Source organism: Oncorhynchus tshawytscha, linkage group LG05 (assembly GCF_018296145.1).
Source record: "Oncorhynchus tshawytscha isolate Ot180627B linkage group LG05, Otsh_v2.0, whole genome shotgun sequence".
In the NCBI taxonomy this organism is placed as follows: domain Eukaryota; kingdom Metazoa; phylum Chordata; class Actinopteri; order Salmoniformes; family Salmonidae; genus Oncorhynchus; species Oncorhynchus tshawytscha.
This window is the reverse complement of record NC_056433.1, coordinates 38585269-38591574: the sequence shown is the minus strand read 5'-3', so window position 1 is coordinate 38591574 and position 6306 is coordinate 38585269. Positions and strand designations below refer to the sequence as shown.

The 6306-nt window shown below is 44.2% G+C and overlaps 1 long non-coding RNA gene across 1 annotated transcript; it reads right to left on the bottom strand.

The window, feature by feature from the left end:
- Nucleotides 1–265: 265 nt before the first annotated feature.
- Nucleotides 266–1191, bottom strand: LOC121846519. The gene is made up of 3 exons (XR_006083422.1): nucleotides 1045–1191; nucleotides 716–902; nucleotides 266–408 (listed from the first exon to the last, which is right to left on the bottom strand). It is a non-coding gene; the product is annotated as an uncharacterized LOC121846519 (long non-coding RNA).
- Nucleotides 1192–6306: the final 5115 nt, after the last annotated feature.

Below are 6306 nucleotides of genomic sequence, written 5' to 3'. Positions count from 1 at the left end.
GGGTGTGTCTAGCATAGGCTTGGCTGCCTGAGGCGGTTCTCAATCAGAGTCAGGTGATTCTCGTTGTCTCTGATTGGGAACCATATTTAGGTAGCCTGGGTTTCACTGTGTATTTTGTGGGTGATTGTTCCTGTCTCTGTGTAGTGTTCACCAGATAGGCTGTAATTAGGTTTTCACGTTTCGTTTGTTGTTTTTGTATTTATTTAGTTATTTCATGTATCGCTATTTTTTAAATTAAAGAACATGAGTAACCACCACGCTGCATTTTGGTCCGACTCTCCTTCAACAGATGAACGCCGTTACAGTGACGGAGGTATTCAAGTTGGAGGTCTTGTTCTTGATGTTCTGGGCCAGAGTGACGATGTTCTCCAGCTGGGGATGACGCAGCTCCAGGTCACTCTCCGTCACCTGAGCAGAACACCCAACCAATCCATCAGTCAATTGGATTGAATCCCTTTCACATGAACACATTACACTAATCACAAACACAGCTGCATTTACCATTACTAACACGTTTCACAGGCACAGTATATGATATACATGTATACCTTCACACACAGAGACCTAATGGTCATGATAAGTTACTTGCCACAGGTACCCATACAAATGATGGCTAAAGCCATCACCCAGTACACGCCACCAGTCCCCATTCATTCCCATACACACGTGCATGCAAGCACCCCATGATAGTGCGTATCTCGTCTGTGTCCCCTACAGTGACGATGTTGGACTTAAGCATCTGGGTGATGAGCAGCAGCCAGTCAGCCAGCTCTGTGGCTGTCTTGTTCAGGTCTATGGGGGCCACCAGCTCTGGACTGCAGGGGGTTGTGGTGGGGGTCCTCACTCATCAGACTGGCCATCTGTACTTCTGATGGGCACATCGAAACTGAGTGCCTGAATGTCTTAATTTAAACCGAGAGAGAAATAGGGTTGAACATAGACTACTATAAAAAAAAGATGTAAAGGTCTGCCAAAGCATCTTCAGTTTAGCGTAGTTAGCCATAGCGCTGTATGTGTGTGTGTGTGTGTGTGCGGACGCATTACCTGGCTCTCTGTAGGGCTGACCTCTCTCCCACTGAGGGTCTGATGTGTGACCTGGATGCAGTCGGTCATTCTGTTAATCTTGTCCTGGAACTGACCATGACTCTGGAGGTTCCCCTCCACCTCCCCTACTTTATCTAACTACTCATAAGTCACCTGCAGGACATGGAGAGAGGAGAGTGAGAGAGGGACATAAAGAGAGAGGGGGGAGAGTTAGGGGGGGAGAGTTAAGGAGAGTGAGAGGGGGGAGAGAGGGAAAGAGAGAGAGAGAGGACAAGGAATGGAGAGATGAAGAAGGGAGATAGTTCATCTCCGTTGTTACTCTTTTAGTGTTACCGTTCCTTTTTTCCAGTTTAAGTTTAGGCTCCTGAGGTACGTAATGTTCATTAGGAAACATAGGTTCAATACGTTATTCTCACCTTGTTCCAGTTGTTTGTTGTTCCACCTTGTTCCTTGTTCCATTGATGGTCCTGAGTTTGCTCAAGTGCTAGTCTCTCTCCTGATGACTCACTCTCTGATTGGCCAGAATCTGGGGGCCATTCTGGGCGTCCATCTCTTCAGCCAGAGTCTAGAGAGATAGGTGACAAAGGGGTGAAGAGGGTTGAAAGATGTGAAGGATGGATGAGGGGAGAATTATGGGTAAATGAAGAGGTAAGTCAAGGTGAGGGTTAGGGGGGGCAACATGTCCTGACTCTAAGCCTTACCTTAAGTTCTTTGAGGTTGCTGGCAGTGACAGGCAGAGAGCTCACAGCATATTCAGCCTGCTCCAGCCACAGAGAAAGGTCTCCACCATGCCTCACCAGCTCTAATAGGGCAGGGTCACCTCCAGTCAGCCCACAGACACACACACACACACACACACACAAACAGGCGCAAGCCGCACAAGCAGACACACACACATTAAGATCTCAATTTCCCTACAGCTGCCATGTGTAGGCCAAATCCTAACATTTATATTACATTTGTATGCTGATCTGTCATGCTGATATCATTACCGCTTAGTACATTGATGCAGCAAATATTCATACATTTCGATACATATCTGCACGAGTTTATCCTGCTCATATAAACATAGTCCAATTTCTAAACTTTCTTTTTTCCAATGTAAACTATTTTTGGGGCCCAAAATGCCCATCTAATCACTCCTAACAAGCTGTCCTATTTCTATTGCGACTATGCTTAGTTTGCATGGTGTTCATCTCCATGGTTACCTGTGCTGTCTGTCCAGGACCGTTCTGTGCAGAGCCCTACAGCTCTGCCCCAGGTCCTCCAGCTTGCTCTCCAGCAGGGGCCCGTCAGGGGCTGACAGTTGCCCGAGGATCCTCTCACCTGACTGGGTCAAAGCGGCCTGGACAGGCTTGTGACTGGCTAGGCCCTCCTCCAGCTCCAAAGAGAGAGAGGGGCTTACAGATCAATATAAAACAAGAAATCAAAGTTGTATTAATGAACCGAATGAGTCAATTTGGGGCGGCAGGTAGCCTAGGGCTTAGAGCGTTGGGCCAGTAACCGAAAGGTTGCTAGAACGAATCCCCGAGCTGACAAGGTCAAAATCTGAAAAAGGCAGTTAACCCACTGTTCCTAGGCCGTCATTGTAAATAAGAATTTGTTCTTTAACTGACTTGCCTAGTCAAATAAAGGTAAAATAAATCAATTGGAAATGAGCTACTATGAGTAATGGATTGCAACTATAGCTATTGGATAGATTGCACTCTATGGTAACTAGTGCTGGCTCCTCCACATCCTAATAATACTTATGATGATGTGAGTGGTGTAAACATAAAGATACTATATAATACGAATAGTATTATTCTATTTAATTCTGTGGGTGTCAATGCCTGGCTTTCAAACGGATCTTCCCCTCAGGGGAAAGCCTGGTAGTCTTTAGTATTGCAAACAATACGCATTTGCAAACTAACTCTGTTTCTCTCTCCTTCTCTCTGCTAGGAACATAATGAACGACAGAGCATGAAAAGTGTTAAATAATTAAGGAGAGAAGGCATATTTTTCACATTAAAAAACATACATTTTCTCACACCAAAACCCCCCATCCGCATCAGTCGCTAATGTAAACACATTGGTCTGATTTGTTTTATCGTATACAGATGATAAAAATACTTGTGTTTATCATGAATAAAACATGTTGTGCTGATGCAGGTTTGTACAGTTGATCCAACATTTTGCATACTATCTCTGCATAATGTCAGGGTCATCAATAAAGTGGGTGAGTTAGCAGCACACACACACACACACACACACACACACATACACACACACACACACACACACACACACACACACACACACACACACACACACACACACACACACACACACACACACACACACACACACACACACACACACACACACACACACACACACACTCCCTGACCTCCTGGTGTGTCCTGGCTGTGTCCGGGTGCAGTTGTCCATCAGTTCAATTCAATTCTATTTCAATTCAAATGTATTTATATAGCCCTTCGTACATCAGCTGATATCTCAAAGTGCTGTACAGAAACCCAGCCTAAACCCCCAAACAGCAAGCAATGCAGGTGTAGAAGCACGGTGGCTAGGAAAAACTCCTTAGAAAGGCCAAAACCTAGGAAGAAATCTAGAGAGGAACCAGGCTATGTGGGGTGGCCAGTCCTCTTCTGGCTGTGCCGGGTGGAGATTATAACAGAACATGGCCAAGATGTTCAAATGTTCATAAATTACCAGCATTGTCCAATAATAATAAGGCAGAAGAGTTGAAACTGGAGCAGCAGCACGGCCAGGTGGACTGGGGACAGCAAGGAGTCATCATGTCAGGTAGTCCTGAGGCATGGTCCTAGGGTTCAGGTCCTCCGAGAGAGAGAAAGAAAGAAAGAGAGAAAGAGAGAGCACACTTAAATTCACACAGGACACCGAATAGGACAGGAGAAGTACTCCAGATATAACAAACTGACCCTAGCCCCCTGACACATAAACTACTGCAGCATAAATACTGGAGGCTGAGACAGGAGGGGTCAGGAGACACTGTGGCCCCATCCGAGGACACCCCCGGACAGGGCCAAACAGGAAGGATATAACCCTTAGTGTTCTTCCCTTAGTGAGGACCTGTTCCGTGTCGGTCATCCACTGACTAAGGTCGTTCAGGTCACAGTGGAACTGTCTCCACTCCTCCACTGCACAGTCTAAACTCCTAAAGACAGGGGACAGCAGAACTCATATTAGTTGAGTTTACCCAGACCCAACCCTAACCTTAACAATTAGGGTAGAAACGAACAGATCTGGAATCAGTTAACTCTGACCAAGCCCTGATATACGTAGCTATAGCCACTGTTATTATGGTGTATATTGCGAATACTACGGAGGTTCCATTGAGTTGTCATGCTACGGAGGATCTCAACCAAATGTTTATGAAGTACGGACCTTCAGCCTTTTTTGCTGACAACCTTTTAGCACAATTACTGTTTAAGTCCATGTTATGAACTGCAGTCCTTTTATGTTTTACAATATGCATGAGAGTGCATGAGAGATCAACATCAACATCTGAACACCCACACCAAGTCAGCTCATTCAAATATAGAAATATTGAGAAAGTACGTTTATAAAGTAATGCTTTGAAGTCATTTTCGATTAAAGCGGCCTAATCTTTCAATTCAAATCCAAAATGTAAACCCAAATGAATTATTTTTCATCTAGTCCTTAGTGTGCTTTCAATCTTGAGAAAGTATTCAGGACAACAGGTAACACCCAATCACTCTTTGATTACTGTTTTATTGACTAATTAATTCCTCCTTCTGAGGGTGAATTTTGGCATCGGGCCGGGATCAGAATTAGGATCTCCCAAGACATACCCAGGTTCTTCCACTGGAAAAATCCTTATTTTTCTGATGAGGAGAAAAGAAAAGTAAGAATGTCACCCCATTCCATACCTCCATTAAGCAGTAGTGAATGTGTTGGGTGCCAGGGAATGTCTGATAACACCGTAGTAAATTCCATTGAACCTCACAATGTACTGCCACATAAAGATAACTACCACCATATATCTTAAATAAGAACAGGTTCTTTTATGAGTTTTGAGCAGGAATTAGCATTTGTCCAAGATGGCGTAGCAGTGCAGACGTGGTTTGTTGTCCTCTCATTTACTTTACTCATTTACTTTGTATTCTTAGTCTTTTTTGTATATATTTCAATTCATTTTTCAATATATTTTCAATTTTTAAATTAAATATACATTCCGGTAACCCACCTCACTCATTGTGAGTAATCGAAAAAGCCTTGGTTTCATGCATGTTAACATCAGAAGAGCCCTCCCTAAGTTTGATTTACTCACAGCTTTAGCACACTCCGCCAACCCTGATGTCCTTGTGTCTGAATCCTGGCTTAGGAAAGCCACCAAAAATTCTGAGATTTCCATACCCAACTACAACATTTTCCGTCAAAAAATAAAACTTCCAAAGGGGGAAGAGTTGCAATCTACTGCAGAGATAGCTTGCAAAGTTCTGTCATACTTTCCAGGTCTATGCCCAAACAGTTCGAGCTTCTAATTTTAAAAATGAATCTCTCCAGAAAGAAGTCTCTCACTGTTGCCGCCTGTTATAGACCCCCCTCAGCTCCCAGCTGTGTTCTGGACACCATATACGAAATGACTGGCCCCCATTTATCTTCAGAGGTCGTTCTGTTAGGCGACCTAAACTGGGAAATGCTTAACACCCCAGCAGTCCTACAATCTAAGCACTCAATCTCACACAAATTACCAAGGAAACCACCAACCACCATGGGCACCCTCATAGATATCATCCTGACCAACTTGCCCTCCAAATACACCTCTGCTGTTTTCAATCAGGATCTCAGCGATTACTGCATCATTGCCTGCATCCGCTAAGGGTCCACGGTCAAACAACCACCCCTCATCACTGTCAAACGCTCCCTAAAACACTTCTGCAAGCAGGCCTTTCAAATCGACCTGAAAATAAAAACAATATGTATCCTGGGTATCCTGGAAGGATATTGACCTCATCCCGTCAGTTGAGGAAGCCTGGTCGTTCTTTAAAAGTAATTTCCTCACCATCTTAAATAGGCATGCCCCTTTCAGAAAATGTAGAACTAAGAACATATATTGCCCTTGGTTCACTCCAGACCTGACTGCCCTTGACCAGCACAAAAATATCCCGTGGCGGACTGCAATAGAAATCGAAAAGTCCCCGCAATATGCAACTGTTCAGGGAAGTCAGGAACCAATACACGCTGTGAGTTAGGAAAGCAAAGTCTAGCTTTTTC